We start from the raw sequence: 22,384 nt of genomic DNA, 5'->3' as shown, positions 1-22,384 counted from the left end.
TGCAATGCACAATCATTGGTCTTACTAATCTGTACCTCCCTGAAAGTGCAGTGGCAGCTATGGCCAGCCTTGGAGAGGGGATTAGGGGTTGGGATTGGGCAGTCATTGAAGCATTTATTGGTGTGACTTGTTCTGTTAATTCAGGTAGGGGTAGCCAACAGAAACTCTGTATCATACATATACAAAATCCTCAAGTGGTAAACTTCCTATCGTGTCTGCAAATCCCCTTGCCGCTGCCTCTGCAGCTAAAGGGGGGAGAGGTTAACGGTGGTAAAAACACAGCTCAACTTCGGGGTTTTAACAGCCCCAACCATTAGTATGAACTAGCAGGTATAGAGTCTGAAGCAAACTCCACTCTGAGGCCTGGTACACACGATAGGATTTATCCGCGGATACGGTCCGCCGCACCGTATCCGCGGATAAATCCTCTGAGGATTTTAATCCGATGGAGTGTACACACCATCGGATTGAAATCCGCGCCGAATTCCCATCGCGGTGACGTGTCGCGCCGTCGCCGCGATGATGACGCGGCGACGTGCGCGACGCTGTCATATAAGGATATCCACGCATGCGTCGAATCATTATGACGCATGCGAGGGATGGGTTCGGACGGATGGATCCGGTTAGTCTGTACAGACCACCGGATCGATCCGCTGGTGCCGATTCCAGCGGATAGATTTGTAAGCATGTCTACAAATTTTTATCTGCTGGAATTCGGAAATATCCGCGGATAAATATCCGCTGGAACGTACACACCAGGGGATCTATCCGCTGAAACCGATCCGCTGAGATTTTTCAGCGGATGGATCCTCTCGTGTGTACGGGCCTGAGATAGAGGTAAGTATTCTGAAGGGAGATTGGGTGCATCTTTTTATTGTTGGCCTTGGAGGGCCCATGTATCTAAATGCTTCAGTTTACATCCACTTTAAAGCATATGTCAAGCCAGAAAGTTTTTGTTCAGTTTTGGATAGCGTGAGGAAGAGGTAGACGCTCAGGGTATTTTTCCAGGCAGGAAGTGAGGGAAAAGCTGTAACACAGGGCTTTTTCTAGACATGTGCGGTTCGTTTCGTACGAGTCGAAAATTTGTATGAATTCCCGAAAATTCATACATACGGAAGCATCCGTAATCCGAATTGCTATTCTTCTGATTTTTACGAAATACGAAATTTCGCTGACGAATTTCAGGTCCAAATTTTATTACAACGGAAACATGACTGGTGTTTTGTTGACAAATCAGAGGTTTTCTTCTGCTGCTGAGTGAGGGTTGGGAAAATTACCTTTTTTAATATGGGAGTGGGAGACTGGTACTGGTAGTCGATGGGAGATTCAGAATCAGACAAAATAAGAATGTTCCTTAACCACTTGATCACTGGGCACGTAAACCCCCTTAATAACCAGACCAATTTTCAGCTTTCGGTGCTCTCACAATTTGAATGACAATTACTCAGTCATACAACACTGTACCCAAATGAAATGTGTGTCCTTTTTTTCACACAAATAGAGCTTTCTTTTGGTGGTATTTAATCACCGTTGGGTTTTTAATTTTTTGCGCTATAAGAGAAAAAAGACTGAAAATGTGAAAGATTAAGTTACGCCGAGTAAATAGATACCCAACATGTCACCCTTCAAAATTGCACATGCTCGTGGAATGGCGCAAAACTTTGCTACTTAAAAATCCCCATAGGTGACGTTGCAGGGTATTGTGGGGTATTGCAGAGTATTGTGGGGTATTGCAGAGTAGTGTGGGGTATTGCAGAGTAGTGTGGGGTATTGCAGAGTAGTGTGGGGTATTGCAGAGTGGTGTGGGGTATTGCAGAGTAGTGTGGGGTATTGCAGAGTAGTGTGGGGTATTGCAGAGTATTGTGGGGTATTGCAGAGTATTGTCGGGTATTGGTGGTATAGTGTATTGCTCAGTATGGGTATGGGATGGCTGAGCAGGGATGGATGGCTGGCTGGATCTGTGACGCATGTGATCCAGCCCACAGCAGCTGCTGCTGCATCCGCTCTCTCCCCCTCTCCTCTCACACTGTACCGTTCGGTACAGAGAGGGGAGGGAGGAAGCAGCGCCATTACATGACGCCGGTTTGTTTACAAGTGATCGCTCCGTCATTGGACGGAGCGATCACGTGGTAAACCGCCGCTATCAGCGGCGATTTACCGTGATCCGTCGGGTCCGGGGGACCCGGCGGCCATGGACATTCCCGTGTGCGCGCCCCAGAGGGCGCGCGGGAGCGTGATTCTGGGAGGACGTCCATGGAGTTAAGCAACCGCCTTGTAGACGTATATCGTCTATAGGGCGGTTGTTAACTGGTTAATATCGTTTTATTATTGTCATAATAATTACAATTATTCGTTATGATAAAGTTATAAACCCAGGAAGTCAGCACAGCACATGGATGGTGGGAGCCCCTCATAATGACCATAATGAGTCGACGACTGCCATATTGAGAAAGGTATTGTAGCCTGGGCCGTTAGTTTGTATTTCGCAATTCATGTCCGAAATTCAATTAGGATTGAATACGAATTGTTAACTTTTCGTAACAATTATGAACATTCATTATGATGAATTTAAAAAGCAAACCCAGGAAGTCAGCACAGCATAGGGATGGTGGGAGCCCCTCATAATGAGCACAGCAGGGGTACAAACCCAGGAAGTCAGTACAGCACAAGGATAGTGGAAGCCCCCTCATAATGAGCATAATGAGTCTACGACTGCCATATTGAGAAAGGTATTTTTGCTTTTTAAATTCATCATAACGAATGTTCGTAATTGTTACGAAACGTTATAGAATCTAACGAAAATTCGTATTTCGTATGAATCCAAATTGAATTTTGGACACAAAATGGCTAATACGTAACAAAACAAAATACATTTATTGACGGCGCACATGTCTAGTTTTTTCTTCCCCCTACACAACTGAAAAGGTGTATTTATTTTGGTGTTGATGTTGGAGATTTCCACTCACCTTCTGTCTAGTAAAACGTTGCCAGCAGGACAGCAGCGGGACAGGTATAGGGAATTCTCTCTAACCTAGCCCCCTAATAAGAGTAAAACCTGACCGGGGGTTCTAAACATTCTCAACTCTATCTATCACTAAATAAATGAATAACTAAATAAATAAAAAAAGATTTTGGCTTGACATATATTTTAAGGCACCAACTTAGACCAAAAACTGAAATGTGCGTTTTCAATGGACTGACCCATTGAAGGAAGCAGCTGTCAAGCCTCTTCTCAGTCTAGTATAACCTCATTTCATGTACAGTCCTTCACTCAAATCGCTGTAAATGTCATGGATTTCCTAATACAAGCCTACTAGTTTTCCGTTCTTCTATTGTGGTTATACGGAAGTCTTTCAAGAGAATCCCAGGTGAGGCTACCAGAGTCAAATGAGCTCAGACACAAACTTAGTTAGGGAATTGTGCCGTGAATTATCCACAGAAACTCAGGCAGACAGAAAATGAAACCAAAGTCAGAAATTAAAACCAAGCCATTTCCTATCTGGGGTTTTTCATCCTTTTTTAAATCTGTATTTTTTTGCTATATCAGATCAAAAGCCTATCCACATAGGCTGCATACTGGTATAGTTCCTTGCTGGCTACTACCAAGGGACAGGAATACTTTTTCTAAGGCTGGGTTCACATATGTCCAGCTGCTGGTTACAGTCCGGAGTCTGGTGTGTTTGGGTTCACTGCTTCAGGTGTGATTCAGAGCCAAATTTTTCCCTAAATTCAAACCTGCGCACCAACACTCGGCTTCTTTCGGCAACTCCTGACGCACCTTATCCGCCGGGGGGAAGCTTTTGTCATCACGTCAATCACTTAGCCTGTGCATAGGAACGCCCACTCCCGAGGGAGCCACTACCCGGAAGCCGGCGGGGAAGATAGCGATACAACGGTATGTACAGCAAACAAAAAAAAAACATGTTTTTAGGGTGAACCTCCGCTTTAAGAAAAGGCTTCCTTCTGGGACGACAGCCATGCAAACCAATTTGATGCAGTGTGGTCTGAGCAGTGACAGGCTGACCCCCCACTCCCTCAACTGCTGCAGCAATGCTGGCAGCACTCATACGTCTATTTCCCAAAGACAACCTCTGAATATGACGCTGAGCACATGCACTCAACTTCTTTGGTCAACCATGGGGAGACTTGTTCTGAGTTGAACCTGTCCTGTTAAACCGATGTATGGTCTTGGTCACCGTGCTGCAGCATAGTCCCCTTTAGAGAAATAGCACAAAATCCCAAACTGTATGCAGGAGTATCATGTCTCCTCATTAGAACCGCACACAGTTCTGACACTTGCAGATACTACCAAACCACTTGGCTGCTTTACCAGAACACCTGGCTGCGCTAAAGAATTCCTCAGAATGAGGGAATGAGTTTGAGCACATAGCTGTCCCTGGAAAGTATGCTATGTCGGGTAGTCTTTCCCCTTGTATGCCTCTGGGTGTGCTGAGGTACTCAAACTGTCCCTTGATTCCTGCTGCACTGAGCAAGACTTCTGTTCAGGCCTCCTATTGTCCAGATCCTCCCATGCCAGCCAGGATGTCTTCTGCACAAGACCCAAAGATAACGGAGATCCCTCTCTTGGGCTTCCTCTCCTTCCATTGCTCAGTTCTTGCCTGGAGGCAGAGCCCCCAGCCCCAGGGTCCCCTCCCAGGCCTTACAACAGCAACCTCAGCACTCCATCTTCCACCCGACTGCTGGCCAGGCTATACGATATTTAAGGGCTGATCCAACCACCCAGCCAGTGCCTTCTGCCTGGGGATTGGCCAGATTCCCTCAATTATGCAGATCAGGACTACTTACCCTCTGCCCACAAACCTCCAGAAGCTTCTCAAAGCTTCTAGAACCAGGGGGAGGGGGAGGCGCCAGAGACCTGCCATGTAGAGCCCACCAGCTTGACCTATAGTAACCTGATCCAATTACAGACTCACACAACTACCATGAGTCAACAAAATAAATGTATTCATTTGATATAATATAAATGGCGACAATTTTATATGTGCTGAAAAAAAATCCTTTGTGGCAGCTGCCGATTTAAGTGTGAAACACACTAATAACGACCCAAAAACTATTTAAAGCAGGCGCTACTCCTCTGAACGTGTATTTGTGATCTCTAGAAACCAACACACACTTTCAACATTACAAATTATAATACAACACATCTACCTACTCAAATTTGATCACCTGTAGCACAAAAAAAAATATTAGAAAATTGAAAAAATTTAAAAAATTTACAAAAATATTGAAATAAAACAATACAATTGTGTATGTAAACCAACAATAAAAAAACAAGACCTATAAGACTAGCAAAACAGTTCAACAGTTGCACACATTAAATTGTTCATCCCATCCACCATGCTCTAGTATAGGTGATTTAGTAAAATATAATCCAGGGCTCCACAACTAGTGTTGCCAAAAAACACACTCACCGGAACCCTAATGGCCCCCAGGACCAATTAAGCCTTCTGTGATATTTTGTCCCACAAAGCCCCAAAATGTATGTTATTTCCTCCTTAAACACTCCAAATAAAAACCTCTGCCATACACTGGTTCTCCCACAAGCCAATGGGCAACAGGACCCAGAAAGGAAAATAACACAGTAGTCGTGCAACAGTTTATTAAAAAAAAACGATTAAAATGCCATCCCACAATTTATGCTCTTACATCTCACAGTGCCCAAACTGGCACCAGTTCGATTAGGAAATCTGGAAACACAGAATGTCGGTAATCCGCCAAGTTATTCCTTATGCTCCTCTTACCTAAACACGGCATGCGTTCCACTACAGGGCGGATTTGACATCACTTTGTGGTTTACGGGTGTTCAGACAGCTATCCGACCTCTATGCATTTCGCTGTTATAGCGTCATCAGGGAGTCCATGGAAGTTCATATGTGGACTCTGGGGCATCTGGGAATTTCATCCAGCAGTCTGTGGACATTAAATTGGCCATTCCTCTTATTCCTTTGGCAATGTCCCTCTTGGTATCTGCAGTTGCTGGGTCTATCTTGGCCTTGGGACCCCTGCGGTTCCAAACTACAGCCGTAACTATGCATGTCAGTGTTCAACATCATGAGGAAATCCCCTTCCTGATCCTTCCTAGGCCCCGTACACACTACCGGATCGATCCGCTGAAACTGGTCCGCCGGACCAGTTCCAGCGGACAGATCCGGTGGTGTGTAGGCCCGAGCGGACAATTGTCCCGCGGATCGGACAGTTTCCAGCGGATAAAAATTTCTTAGCATGCTAAGAAATCTGTCCGCTGGAAACCTGTCCGTCGGACGTATTCGGTCGTCTGTACAGACTCACCGGACATGTCCGACCGACCGCCATCCCTCGCATGCGTCGTACTGATTCAACGCATGCGTGGAAGCTTTGAACTTCCAGGGCCGCCCACATCGCTGCGTCATCGTCGCGGCGATGGCGCGGCCACGCCCCGCGTATTGTTTACGCGCGGATTTCTGTCTGATGGTGTGTACAACCATCAGACAGAAATCCGGCAGCGGTCGCAGCGGATCTATCCGCTGAAAACGGTCCGGCGGACCGTTTTCAGCGGATCGATCAGGTCGTGTGTACGGGGCCTAAGTCTTCCAGTCTCAGAATTCTCGGTTTTCTGTGGTTGCAAAACATTCATCCTTTCTAGATTGGAACTCTGGTCAGGTGTTTGTCTTGGAGGTTGCAATACCTTCAGACTTGTCCCCCCAAGGTGCTTTAACCTTTTTCTGTGCCTGTGGCTGAGGCCACCACCTCTCCAATGCTTCCATGACATTATTAGGCCTTCAAGATGTTTTTTGTAAAAAAGGTGATGACCATCTGCCTCCTCATCGTCCCTATGATTGCCCCATTGATCTTCAGCATGGAACTACTCTGACTCAGGGTCAAGTCTACTTTCTCCTCATTACGGAGACTCAAGCCATGTCTGAGTATATTCATAAAAATCCCCAGAAGAGCAGGCAAACACACAGAAGCCAGCAGAACATATGGATTACAAGGAGGTAGGAATTAACAAACAGAAAACTGCAGACTAGATTGTGACATAGAGTAACTCTTTATGTGCACAAGATGTCCTCTGTCTGGCTTGAGTGATACTACTAAACTCAGAAAACTGAGGGAAGATGCATCACTGAGACAGCATGCCAGAGGGATTTACAGTATTACACCAAACGAACCATGGCAAGATAAAAACAATGGCCTCTCATAGTGTTTACCGTTTATTTAAATATGCCCACATTAAAACAAAGTAATAGGCACTCACAATATAAGAAATAAAACAGCTTTATAGTGAAGTACTGTTACCAGACCATGGAAACACTGATTTGCGTTCCAGTCTGCGTTCCAGGCGAAGTGGAAATTACGTAATGGAGGTCCTGCCCTACACGTTCAAAAATGGTCCAAATAATTGACCATCTTAACTGGTTCCCGACCGACTCCTGTGCCACTGAGACAGCATGCCAGAGGGATTTACAGTATTACACCAAACGAACCATGGCAAGATAAAAACAATGGCCTCTCATAGTGTTTACCGTTTATTTAAATATGCCCACATTAAAACAAAGTAATAGGCACTCACAATATAAGAAATAAAACAGCTTTATAGTGTAGTACTGTTACCAGACCATGGAAACACTGATTTGCGTTCCAGTCTGCGTTCCAGGCGAAGTGGAAATTACGTAATGGAGGTCCTGCCCTACACGTTCAAAAATGGTCCAAATAATTGACCATCTTAACTGGTTCCCGACCGACTCCTGTACATTTAGGTCGGCAGAGTGGCACGGCTGGGCAAAGTGACGTATATATACGTCACTTTGAAATTCCCGCCGTGCCGCAAGCTCAGTGACCGTGCCCAAGGGACCCGCGGACTCGATGTCCGCTGGAGTTCCGCGATCGGGTCACAGAGCTGCAGAACCAGGAAAGGCAAGTGTAAACATGCATCTCCACATTCTGCCTAGTGTGAGGGGTTAGCTCGGTAGCGGGGTGTGTGACCCCTTGGTTGGGTTCACCACACACTGAATTTATACAGACTGGCAGTCGAAGAAGGTTGAAAACAAAGTTTCTGGTTTATTTTTCCATCTTGCTGGAAAACAATTGCAAGCATCCAAACAGCATAAACAAAATCAAACATAAAATAAATCCTAGCCACTCTGGGCGTCTACCTTCCACACAGGAACCTATCTATGAAGTCTAACACAGCCTACTGCTGGGTAGACAGTGCTGGTCATACAGCACAAAACAATAGTCTTTTGATTTTGTTTCACACAGAAAAAATCAATGGTCTTCTCACCTCCACCGAAGATCTTCTGGCACTGCTCTCCTACTCACACAGCCTTAGGAGTGATCCAGCAATTAGTGGTAACCCTCTGGACTTCTTATAGAGGGCTTAATTGCCTCACTCTGAACAGCTGGAGTCTTTCAACGCCCTTAGACCTTGTCTGGCTATTTTTGCAGCCGACGCCCAATAATGATTAGTGTATTGTCTAAGCAAGGCAGAAATGTATGTCCCGTTTGTGACAACACCCACAGATTTACCTGACTTCCTGTCACACTAGTGACACTGAGGCCCCGTACACACGGCCGAGGAACTCGACGTGCTTGGCACATCGAGTTCCTCGTCGAGTTCTGGGATGAAGCCGCCGAGGAGCTCGGCAGGACGCCTTCTCCCATAGAACAACGAGAAAATAGAGAACGTGTTCTCTATTTTCTCGTCGAGCTCCTCGGCGGCTCCATCGAGCCAAAACTGTACAGACGACAGAGTTTCTCGGCAGAATCCGGGTTTTGACCGAGTTTCTCTGTGAGGCCCCGTACACACGACAGAGGAACTCGACGTGCTTGGCACGTCGAGTTCCTCGTCGAGTTTTGGGATGAAGCCGCCGAGGAGCTCGGCGGGCCGGCTTCTCCCATAGAAGAACGAGGACAACGAGAAAATAGAGAACATGTTCTCTATTTTCTCGTCGAGTTCCTCGGCGGCTCCATCGAGCCAAAACTGTACAGACGACAGAGATTCTCGGCAGAATCCGGGTTTTGACCGAGTTTCTCGGCGAATTCTGCCGAGAATCTCTGTCGTGTGTACGAGGCCTGAATTCTGCCGAGAAACTCTGTCGTGTGTACGGGGCCTGATTGTCTGTTCCCTCTCATCGGGAACATCGATCAGTGACAGGTCACTCGTAGCCACGCACCCTAACAGTTAGAATCACTTCCTAGGTTATCCTTAACCCCATTCAGCACTACCTAGTGGTTAACCTCTTCACTGCCAGTGTAATTTTCACAGTAATCAGTGTATTTTTATAGCACTAACCGCTGTAAAAATGACAATGGTCTCAAAAATGTGTCAAAAGTGACCGATGTGTCCGCCATAAAGTCGCAGTCATGATAAAAATCGCTGATCGCCGCCATTACTAGTAAAAAAAATTATAAAAATGCCATAAAACTATCCCCTATTTTGTAGACGCTATAACTTTTGCGCAAACCAATTAATATACGCTTATTGCGATTTTTTTTACCAAAAATTTGTAGAAAAATACGTAACGGCCTAAACTGTGGGAAAATTTTGTTTTTTTTTATAGATTTTTTGGGGATATTTATTATACCAAAAAGTAAAAAATCTAGCATTTTTAAAAAAAAATTCGCTCTATTTTTGTTTATAGCGCAAAAAATAAAAACCGCAGAGGTGATCAAATACCACCAAAAGAAAGCTCTATTTGTGGGAAAAAAAGGACGTCAATTTTGTTTGGGAGCCACATGGCCAGCTAAATGGTCCAGGGCTGAAGTGGTTAATTAGACCCAAAGTGCTGGTTTCAAGGTGCCACATCCCTATATATAGTCGTATCAAGAAGGGGAATTTGCGGCCTGGGATTTTTTGGCTATATGAGGAAGTCCGCACAGACGAAACAGGTTAGAGCATAACCGCACGTAGGACCACAAGTGTGGCAGGCATGCTGTGATACATTTGCCTATATGTCTCAGTTTACTGCTCCCTGCTAGCCATATGGGTAGAGGTAGAAAGGAATTTCATGTGATTCATTCCTCTGACAGGTTATTGACGTGCTAATGTCCCCTCACTATTTCTAAAGGTTAATTCATCTATTGTGTTGTGTGAAGGAGATCTGTGTTTAAGTGGCTTGTGTTAATTATTCTGATTGCTTCATTGTGGTAATTATCTCTCTATATGCGGGGTCGAGCGGTCTGGTTGATGTATTCAGTACAGCTAGTGCTCAGCGTCACTGATGTCATTGTCTAAAGAAAATGTGTTGTCAGCATCGGCCCCGTCGTGTCTACCTAGTCATCTGTATGGAAGCCCCAGTGTGAGGGGGGCGGAGATTTGTCATTGTAACAGTTTTGGAAATGACATATAAGCTGTGTGATATAAAATTAAAGTCTGTGTTGTTCAAGCAGTAAGCTTGTCTCATGTGTGGCTTTCTGGGCGATTCCAGGGATATCCCTCCTCGTGGAATATTGGGGTGATTTTCGTTATGGGAAGAAGGGAACGTTGACGGGGATATCATACCGATATCGTCACAAATTGGTTGGCAGCAGCGGGATCTTCCCTTCTACTCTCCTTTACACCCGGATTCCAAGCAGACACTGGGAACAGTGAATGGAAGGCTGCTACACCCTGCTTAAAAGAAATACACTGAAAGAACTACTGGAAGTTCGTGGAAGGATTGCTAGCAACAAAACCAAGCGGGTCATCATAGCAGAATTAATGGAGCTAGACCGGGAGAACGTGATTGCAGCAACGCCAGCGGTACAAGAGATGGAGACACCAGTGATTCAGGAGGAGTCACCAACCAACAAGCTAATGAGAGAGAAGCTAGCGTGGTTCGGCCCGAACCCAACGCCGGATGTGGTGCTGAAAGTGATGGACATGTTAGCGAAGGAGGCTAAAGAAATAAGAGACGCAGAACTACAGGAGGATAAACAAATAAGAGACGCAGAGCTACAGAAGGATAAACAAATAAGAGATGCAGAACTACAGGAGGATAAACAAATAAGAGACGCAGAACTACAGTTAAAACTGGCAGCAGTCCAACAAGCAGCCGCACATTCTCCAAACAGTGAGTACAGCACAGCAGACGCAAGGAAGATTCCGTTTAGCGCTTTTAAAGCTTTTGATGAAAAGGACTGTGAGATTGATAACTACCTGGCGGATTTTGAGCGACAATGTAACCTGCACCGAATAGCTAGAAGAGACTGGGTTGCAATATTGTCAGGCAAACTGTCAGGCAAAGCTTCTGATGCTTTCCGTACCGTGCCAGATCAGGATATCCATAGCTACGCCCGGGTTAAAAAAGCGCTCCTGGCTCGTTATGCAGTAACCCCAGAGTCCCACCGACAGAAGTTCAGGGACTCACGCAAAACCACAAAAGACTCTTATGCGGAATGGGCATGACAATTGTCCCGGTCGGCCTCTAACTGGGCTAACAGCAGCCAGGCCACCACCGCAGAGGACATTTTGCAACTAATGCTCCTGGAGCAATTTTACAATCACATCCAGACGGACGTCAAAGACTGGGTGAGAGATCGCAGGCCCATGACTCTACCAGAGGCCGCTAAGTTGGCGGATGGATATGCAGATACTCGCAAGACGAACCAGGTCACACCACAGGAACAACCTCCACCACAAACGGTGCCCTCACACCCACCAACCGCTAGATACCAACCTCCTAACAGACCGGTGACATCTAGCCCTCGCTATCCACGCCAGGAGGGCAACGAACAACGCTGCTTCCAGTGCAAACAGCTGGGTCACTTCAAGCAGAATTGCCCCATGAATGACAACACCAGGTCAAATTGGTCTCAACCTGGGTACCGCCCACCAGCAGCAGCCCATTGTGTAGACTCGGCTTGGGATCCCCAGGAGCTGGGTCAGGAAGAACCATTGGGCACCCCTTACGAAGCCCTCATGGTACAATCTGTTATTACGGACAACAGGGAACACCATTGTCAGCTGGTCATGGGCTCCAGCCCTGAGCCGGAGGGGCCCTGGAGGGAGCTGGGCAGAAAGAGGCACCGTTGGCTACCCCCCAAGAAGAAGAGGTCCTGGAAGCCGTATAACCAGCGGACCTGGGAGGATAAGAAGCGACTGGAGGAGAGGGAGTCGCAGCGGGCATCCCAGATGCGTGCCGAGATGTTCGCCAAGGGCCCACCGGTGGCCCCTTACACCACCACCCAGTTCCTGATGATGAAGGACCACGTGGAGAGCCTGCAGGACATGAGCAAGCAGGAGCTGATCCGTGAGTACATAGAGCTGGAGGAATGCATAAGCCGCATGGAGGAGGAGAACAACCACCTGAGGTCACAGCAGGCTGACCCCCCCAGGCTCCATGAACTGGAGATGGAGCTGGAGAAGCTCCAAGAGGAGAACCGGCGGCTGCGGAGGGAGCAGGGGGTGGCTGACCTTATGGGGCTCTGATTCCCCCCCCCCCCGGACTCTGAGCACCAGTGCTACAGCATTTCAACAAATATAACTTTTTCTTTTTATGAATCTCCTGGGATTGTCACTTCAGAGCCATAACCTGCCCCCTCCCATAGCGGGACACCTAGACGGCGGCGCACAGACCCATTCGCTGTCTTCACACTGACTTCTGGTGACTTTGCAGATCGCACAAAGACTTGGGGACTGACCGGCGTGTGATCTGACGACCCGGTGACATACCTGAGTCTGAAGCAGTTGCCAAGGGAGGTCAGTCATGCCAAACGGAGTTAACCTCGGACTAAAAGCTCTGAACCCGTCAACCCTACTGGACCAGGGAAGGTCCAACCGGGTTTGCCGGAGCAGGGAGCAAAAGGGGGGCCATTGTGATACATTTGCCTATATGTCTCAGTTTACTGCTCCCTGCTAGCCATATGGGTAGAGGTAGAAAGGAATTTCATGTGATTCATTCCTCTGACAGGTTATTGACGTGCTAATGTCCCCTCACTATTTCTAAAGGTTAATTGATCTATTGTGTTGTGTGAAGGAGATCTGTGTTTAAGTGGCTTGTGTTAATTATTCTGATTGCTTCATTGTGGTAATTATCTCTCTATATGCGGGGTCGAGCGGTCTGGTTGATGTATTCAGTACAGCTAGTGCTCAGCGTCACTGATGTCATTGTCTAAAGAAAATGTGTTGTCAGCATCGGCCCCGTCGTGTCTACCTAGTCATCTGTATGGAAGCCCCAGTGTGAGGGGGGCGGAGATTTGTCATTGTAACAGTTTTGGAAATTACATATAAGCTGTGTGATATAACATTAAAGTCTGTGTTGTTCAAGCAGTAAGCTTGTCTCATGTGTGGCTTTCTGGGCGATTCCAGGGATATCCCTCCTCGTGGAATATTGGGGTGATTTTCGTTATGGGAAGAAGGGAACGTTGACGGGGATATCATACCGATATCGTCACACATGCTAATTTGGAGGAGACATAGGTGTAGCGAGCTGCACCGCGAGGTAGTGAGACGCTGGAGAACCAGCTCATGCAGGGAAAGTGGGCACACTGACGGCTTGTTGTAATAGTTGAAGGCAATGTTTTTCAATAGGTTTGTGAGTATATGTTTTAATAAACTCTGTGTAAAGGTTCTGCACTATTGTGAGCCTTTATTTTTCATGGGTGATGGGCAGGAGGTGAATGTTTAACAAGGTCTTTCTGGAGCAAGAGAACATTAGATATGTGTAGAGGTGTCAATAACCATGTCGGCTCTGAATAGATGTATGGCATTGAGATTTGGTACATCTTTGAATTCACATTGAGGGATTGGTGGTCACGAGCACTGCATGAAGAGGGAAATTATTACAATATACAGTACGTGGACACTATTGGTAATTCATATTTTTCACTGTTGTGGAAGATTCTTGGGGACTTTCTTTGATTCTACTTTTTACTTTCTTACAAAAGGTTGTTAATTGGGTATCGTTTGATCCAATTGTAGATGTATTCACATAGGGCCAGATTCAGGTACAATTGTGGCGGCGCAACGTAACCCGTTTACGTTACACCGCCGCAAGTTTACAGTGTTAGTGCCTGATCCAAAAAGCACTTACCTGTAAACTTGCGGCGGTGTATCGTAAACACGTCCGGCGCAAGCCCGCCCAATTCAAATGGGGCGTGTACCATTTAAATTAGGCGCGCTCCCGCGCCGGACGTTCTGCGCATGCTCCGTTTGCAATTTTCCCGACGTGCTTTGTGCAAAATTACGGCGGTGCGACGTGTTTGTGAATCGTGACGTGCGTAACGTACTTACGCCGAAAAAAATAATAATTCAAAATCGACGCGGGAACGACGGCCATACTTTAACATGGCTGGTGTAAAGTTAAGCAATGAAAAAGATTGCTTAACTTTGCGACGGGAAACTAAGACTTGCGCAGACGTAACGAACGCGAAAACCGTCGTGGATCGCCATAACTGCTAATTTGCATACCCGACGCTGGAAAACGACGCAAACTCCACCCAGCAGCGGCCGAGGTACTGCATCCTAATATCCGACGGTGTAAGACAATTACACCTATCGGATCTAAGGGCTATCTATGCGTAACTGATTCTATGAATCAGTCGCATAGATACTCTGAGAGATACAACGGCGTTTCAGAGAAACGCTGTCGTATCTCTTCTGTGTGTCTATACCTAATTTGATATTGTTTTCAGACACTCATTTCATTTATTATAGTGAACTATTTACCTAATATTCACAGATTAAAAAGAAGGTTTACACTTTTGGTGTATGGTGTTTGAGCACTTTATAGTTTATTGTTAAAGTTATAATTTGTCACCAAAACAGGAGTAGAAGGAAAAATCTTTAGTGGCAACATCTGTTCTGAAGACAGTTGTTTAAGAAGGTATTTCCCCTCTCTTTAAAGTGATTAAAGCCTCGTACACACGATCGGATTTCCATTGGACAAATCTGTGGATTTTTTGTCTGACGGGCATTGGCCGTGAACTTGTTCTGCCGTCTGTATAGACGGCAGAACTTTTTCAGCCAACATTCACAAAACTACGTGTTTTTTCTGCTCTTTAGCGCCACCCTTTGGGCAATTTCTGCTAATGTTGTCTGATGGTTAGCATTGGTTGGGCGCATGCGTGTAGTCCGACGGATTTGTGCGCGCAATTTTATCTTGGTGGTGTGCACTCCTTTTGAGGACGAACGATCACAGTGGTGGATTAGCGTTAAAAAAAAAACAGATCCTAAGAAGAGCCTTTATTTATTTATTTATTTATTCAATTAAATTTATTGACTATTAATCCCTCATGTTAGGATTTGTGTACACACGATCGGATAATCCGACGGAACACATTTGTTGTCGGATAATTTTAGAGCATGGCCAGCCAACATTTGTTGTCTGAATTTCTGACAAAAATTGTCCGATGGAGCATACAGACGGTCAGATTAGCCGACAAAACACGTCCATCACACAATTGTTGTCGGAATATCCGATCATGTGTACGGCTCTTTAGTGTTTCATCTTTGGTTTGTTGTGGCTGTCAGCGGTCTCCGGTGGGGTTCCACAAGGAGCCACACAAGACCGGTGCCACATGAGGAGTTCCGTGGTAAAGACCAGACGTCTTTGGTTAGGTAAGCCCATGCTATGTGTAGGAGACACAGAGGGTCCATCTCCAAGCCTGGTACATGACAATGGCTATCTGGTTTGTTTCTCTGGTTTAGGTTAAGTACAAGAATATAGTGGCCGATGAGGGTACAATCTTGGAATGGTATAATATTCAGATGGACACATATTGGAGAAGTTTTAATATGCATTGGCTACTTTTAAGAAAAAAATATCATCCTTTGCACACAGAGCTAATAACCAAGTTTAGAGTATTTATCTTACTATTTCTTTCTCCAAATGTAATTAACATTCAAGGCTAAGGCAATCTCTTTCAGGGTTTTACAAAAGTTTACTCAAAGTTTAAGAGAAAGGCTAAAAGTAGGATTTGGAAACTAGCTCCCAAAGCAGAACAGAGGAATTAGATTGTATCTCTCTGCTACACAAAAACTGTTATTTCAGGAGTTATTTACATGTTGATGAGATTCCTCCGTACAAGCAGTTGACAAGACCTTGATCTCAATCCATCAATTTACTGGCAGCCAATGTAAACCCTGCAGCGTCTCTCTGGCGGGCTCATTCCAGCTCATTCTCATTCACATTATGAGCCATCCAAACAGTTGGCTTAAAATGAGGCTCTCTGCACAGCGAATTAGCATAATCTAGTCTAGCAGACCAGAACGTCTTCTGGAAGTTGACAACAGAGGGCTTGACAGAAAAAATTGCAACATATTGGGGGGAAAAGAATGCACCACTGACCACTCAGGCAGTCAGACGGATGGTTTAAAGGGGTTGTAAAGGAAAAAATTGTATTCCCTAAATAGCTTTCTTTACCTTAGTGCAGTCCTCCTTTACTTACCTCATCCTTCCATTTTGCTTTTAAATGTCCTTATTTCTTCTGAGAAATCCTCACTTCCTGTTCTTCTGTCTGTAACTCACCACCGTAATGCAAGGCTTTCTCCCTGGTGTGGAGAAAGCCTCTTGAGGGGGGAGGGGGCGAGCAGGCAAGTCAGGACGCTCTCTACTTTGCAGATAGAGAAAGGAGCTGTGTGTTAGTGGGCATCCTGACACTCCTGCTCGCCCCCTCAAGAGGCTTTCTCCGAACCAGGAAGAAAGTCTTGCATTACTGTGTGTACATACAGACAGCAGAACATGAAGTGAGGATTTCTCAGAAGAAATAAGGACATTTAAAAGCAAAATCAAAGGATGAGGTAAGTGAAGGAGGACTGCACTAAGGTAAAGGAAGCTATTTAGGGAAAAAATAAATTTCCTTTACAACCCCTTTAAGGGCAGGACAGAGTCATACGGACCTTTAGTGTTGTCCATTCTCCTAGCCAAAAACCTCATGGTTTGCTTAGTGCAAAATTGTAATATTGTTCTAGGCCTTTATAATCCTATTAAAGCAGGAGCAAACTCCCATGTATGATTTTTACCTATAGGTAAGCCTATAATAAGGCTTACCTATAGGTACTGTAAATACAGTCCTGATCAAAAGTTTAAGACCACTTGAAAAATGGCAAAAAATCATATTTTACATTGTTGGATCTTAACAAGGTTCCAAGTAGAGCTTCAACATGCAACAAGAAGAAATGAGAGTGAGACAAAACATTTTTTGAGCATTCAGTTTAATGAAAACAACAAATAAACTGAATAAACAGGCTGTTTTTCAGCTGATCAAAAGTTTAGGACCACACCTCCAAAAAAAACCTAAACCCCCCCAAAACAGAAACCAACTTCCAAACATGAACTCAGTAATGAGTAGCTCCGCCATTATTGTTGATCACTTCAAAAAAGTGCTTCTCCGCAGGGACATCCAGGTGGGCAGAGGCGGCCACTCTTCCGTGGAGGACGCCAAGACAACGATGGAATTATATCGCATTGTGGAGGCCGAGTACGAGAGAGAGCTGGCATCCACGGGGGCAGATTGATAAACTTTGGGGGGGAGGGGTTTCAGATTTATATATGGGAACATATCAACTGTTACTTTCTACTGCTTCATTAATTAAAAAATGGAACCCCGAAAAAAAAAAAAGAAAAAAAAAATTGGTTTCGGAATGCTTGATGCCTCACGTTTCCAAGAGGTGAGTGGGAACATTTCTCCAAGAGGTGAAGACAGCCGCACGAAGGCCATCTACTGTCTGGAACTGTTGTCCATTTTTGTAAACTTCCCTTGCCATCCATCCCCAAAGGTTCTCAATTGGATTTAGATCAGGGGAACACGCAGGATGGGCCAAAAGAGTGATGTTCTTCTCCTGGAAGAAGTCCCTTGTCCTGCGGGCATTGTGTACTGTAGCGTTGTCCTGTTGAAAAACCCAGTCGTTACCACACAGACGAGGGCCCTCAGTCATGAGGAATGCTCTCTGCAACATCTGGACATACCCAGCGGCCGTTTGACGCCCCTGCACTTCCTGAAGCTCCATTGTTCCACTGAAGGAAAAAGCACCCCAGACCATTATGGTGCCCCCTCCACTGTGGCGCATAGAAAACATCTCAGGTGGGATCTGCTTGTCATGCCAGTAACGTTGGAAACCATCAGGACCATCAAGGTTACATTTTTTCTCATCAGAAAATAAAACTTTCTTCCACCTTTGAATGTCCCATGTTTGGTGCTCGCTTGCAAAGTCCAAACAAGCAGTTCTGTGGCGTTCAAGGAGACAAGGTTTTTGAAGACTTTTTTTGTTTTTGAAGCCCTACAGTCTCAGATGCCGTCTGATGGTTATGGGGCTGCAGTCAGCACCAGTAAGGGCCTTAATTTGGGTCGAGGATCATCCAGTGTCTTGACGGACAGCCAATTGGATCCTCCGGCTCAGTGCTGGTGAAATTTTTTTGGGTCTTCCACTTGACTTTTTTGTTCCATAACCAGGGGTCAAGTCCTGGGGAAAAAAGTGTGGGAACTCCCACCCAAGATCCATTCCCCCACCAAAAAAAAAAAGCAAGTTCTTTCTAAATCTCGCGATAACTCGCGGCAGACCTCCGCAATGTTTCCTGGGAACAATGACAAAAGCTCCCAGGAGACATTGCGGCATCAAGGAAGTGACGGAATACCCCTGCACACTACCCGATGAATCCATATACAGGAAGCGGCCAGTAACAAAGGATTACTAAGGTTCGCCTGCACCTGACAGTGACTCGAGCTGGGCATCGCCGCTTAGTGAAGGATTGGCTCAGGCGGCTCGGCTGCTCTAGTCCTGCAAAGGGAACTGCGTTCCTGCTGTGAAAAAAGTGCAGGAACTCCGTTTCCACGCGTTCCCGCAGGACTTGAGCCCTGTCCATAACCCTCAGGATCATTTAAGAAATTCCAAATGACTGTCTTACTGCGTCCCACCTCAGCAGCGATGGCACGCTGTAAGAGACTGTGCTTATGCAGTTCAGCAATGTTCAAAACCGACCACGTTCAAAAAGGGAGAGTTTTTTTGCCTTTGGCATCACAACGTGTGACTACCTGACAGAGAATGACAATGAATCCACATCTTTGCACAGATTTGGCCTTTTAAAGGCGTGTGGTCCTAAACTTTTAATCAGCTGAAAAACAGCCTGTTTCAGTTTAATCGTTATTTTCAATTAATTGAATGCTCAAAAAATGTTTTGACTCGCTCTCATTTGTTCTTGTTGCATGTTGAAGCTCTACTTGGAACCTTGTTAACATCCAACAATGTAAAATATGATTTTTTGCCATTTTTCAAGTGGTCTTAAACTTTTGATCAGGACTGTATCTCCTAAACATGCACCGTTTAGGAGATATTTACTTTGGATGCAACTGGTGACGTCACTGGCAGATGTGCTCTGAAGGAAAGGGATACCCGTGCCGTTCCTTCAGAGCCGTGTTGTAAACAGCGACTCCCAATACCGGCCAAACTCACACTAGATGTCAACATGGGAGAACAGTTTAAAGAGTCATAAGGAAGGGGCACAAACTGAGACTATATTTTTGATTGGTATGACTTCAAGAGTGGTCTCATGAATGCACATTGTAAAAAGTAGATGTTGCGTAGACATGGGAAGTTGTGCTGTACATTTAGGAGGTACAATGCAGTGTCCAGGCAGGCTACTGTGAAGCATCCATACATACAGAATAAAAACACATTCTAAAATTTGTACCAGGCATTCCTAACAAGAACAGTGCACCTATACATAGAGAATAACAAACGATTGAGAATTCCACCCATCATACAGAAGACATTTATATTTATATCCAGTGGAAATAATGTCCATATATTAATGTTGTCAACCATTTCAGGCTCACTTCTGCATAGAAACCAATGAGCAACCCTAGCTTGTTCAATTAAAGCGGAGCTCCACCCTATTTTAACACTTCAGCTTAATAACATTGCAGCCTCGAATGAAGGTAGAAAGTGAACTTTTTTATTTTATTTGTTGTGACAGTACCTGTGTTATCTTAATTTTTCACTCTCCTTTCTGTCTATTTTAGCTGCGGGTACTGTGCGGGTAGTGCGTCACTTCCCTTTCTTGCATTGTCTCCTGGGAGCTTTTGTCATTGCTCCCAGGAGTCATTGCGGAGGCTTGCTGCGAGTTATAGCGGTATTTCGTAAAGCGACGCGTTGAATCTATGTTATTTCAGTGGCGGTGCGAGAGCCAGAGGGGGGGCCCTCTATAGACGCACGGCCACTGCTCCTCTGTATTGGATAGATAGTCTTAACTCCTGAGATATCCCTGTTTCCATATGTTAGAATAGAATAGACAATATACCTCCCATAGTGTAAAATCATTTAAAACGTCACCATTTATTAAAAGACAAACTAATACTTACATCAAAAAATTATTAAACCACATTGAATAGTTAAAACACAGGCGACATCGCCTCTCAGGTCACTTCCGGTCCGCCGTCCGATCCGGCCACACCTTGCGCGTTACGTAACATCTTGTGACTTTCTCATGGGCCCATGTGTTTTTACTATGCGATTTTAATAATTTTTTGATGTAAGCATTAGTTTGTCTTTTAATAAATGGTGACATTTTAAACAGGAGACGATCAGATGGCCGGACCAGAGAATAGGTAAGTATAAGCATCTTCCTTTTACATAGTTAGAATAGGATTTAGAAGAGGGTGGGAGCAGGTTTAAGCATTGTCAAGCAATGGCCTGGAATTCCACTTTAAGATGGGAAAGAGAGACACCTTTTAGGCCAGAATATTTAGGCGAAAAACATACCTTTTCCACACTCCTGATCAAGTGGACCATGGAAAATGTAAGTTCAAGAATGGTCACTTAAACCCACTGGGGCTTTTATTACCACTAGTTTTCATTTATATTGGAGTTTACAAATGAACAATAATTTAATGCAATAATTTGATAGATGCATAAAAAGTTTAATGAAATATAAACAACTTTAAAAGATAGTACTTTTAGTTACAGGGTGCCCCTAACAATAACTAAAAAGGGACATTTGAAGAGGAATGAGACATTGCAAAAGCGAGACCATCCCAAATTAGAGACCATTGGGAACTATTTTCTTACTATGGCATCTTTTATTTTGCTGTCTATTGTTTATGCCCTAGGGGCTTATGGGGTAGTTAAATGCACTCACAGTAGGCAAAGGCATTTGTGTACTGCCATCCCAGTATATCATCAATGTTCCCATGCCCGAGCAAAACATTGGGAAGCCTTACAAGTGAAGAGCCTCTAGAACTTTTGACAAAAGTCCCAACTCAGGACTAGAATTTTTTTTATTAAAAAGGTTCCAGGCATCCTTAAAAAAAAAAAAAAACACCAGGCCTCACAAATTACCCTACATCTAAAACTGTACTTTGCAGTACCTATTCCTAATAAAAACAAAAAAGCAAGCTACGCTTGGTGTCAATCAACGATCCAGACTGCAACCACTATATCTGAGTACTAGATAAACATAAATTAATAACTCAGCAGTGGTGGATTATCTGAGCAGCAAACTGCCAGCCTGGAGGCAAAAAAGCTGAAGGACGAAGCATAACAAGTAGCTCTATAGGGTTGGAGATCATGCTAGACTGACTCAATCATTTGTAGGTCAATGGTTAGGCGATGGTGTGTGTGGGTTGGAAGAGTTCTCTTCCAATGCTTTCTGCCAAATTAAACTGGAAAGGAGGTGGTAAGCCCTTTTTGGGGGCTTGGGCTGCTGCCTCTGGGTATGGCCTTGAGGTAGTTTCCGCATGTACTAGTAAAGGTAGATAAGGAGGGAGCACCTGATATCCAATGAAATGCAAGTTGAGAGGTGGATTTGTGGTAGTTTGTTGAAAATAGCAATGAGTGATTACGCCAATGCATTTCGGGGGAAAAAAGACTTCCTCAGGGCTTCTGCTTCTGTTTGTTGATGGTGAAGGACCCCAAACGAATGTGTCTGTGACACTAAGATCGGAATAATATGCGTCCACTGGCCCAGATTCAAGTAGAATTGCGCGATATTTGCGGGGGAGCAGGGCAACGATTTTGCCCTGCGCCCCTGCAAATTTGCCCGTCATAAGCGCGCGCAAGTTAAATGATCCCGCCGGGGGCGGGAATCATTTAAATTAGGCGCGCTCCCGCGCCGAGCGTACAGCGCATGCTCCGTCGGGAAACTTTCCCGACGTGCATTGCGGCAAATGACGTCGCAAGGACGTCATTTGCTTCTAAGTGAACGTGAATGGCGTCCAGCGCCATTCACGTTTCACTTACGCAAACGCCGTGAAATTCAAATTTCACGGCGCGGGAAGGCCGGCTATACTTTAGCATTGGCTGCCCCTACTATTAGAAGGGGCAGCCTTGCGCTAAAAGTAGCCGTACGGAAACTCCGTACCTGGCTTGCGCGGGGGCCCGCGCAAGCTTGTGAATCAGTGGTAGTATGCCATTTGCATACTACACGCTGATACACAATGGGAGCGCCCCCTAGCGGCCCCCTTAAGAATG

The sequence above is a fragment of the Rana temporaria genome, chromosome 4, assembly GCF_905171775.1.
Source record: "Rana temporaria chromosome 4, aRanTem1.1, whole genome shotgun sequence".
In the NCBI taxonomy this organism is placed as follows: domain Eukaryota; kingdom Metazoa; phylum Chordata; class Amphibia; order Anura; family Ranidae; genus Rana; species Rana temporaria.
This window is presented reverse-complemented; position numbering follows the sequence as displayed.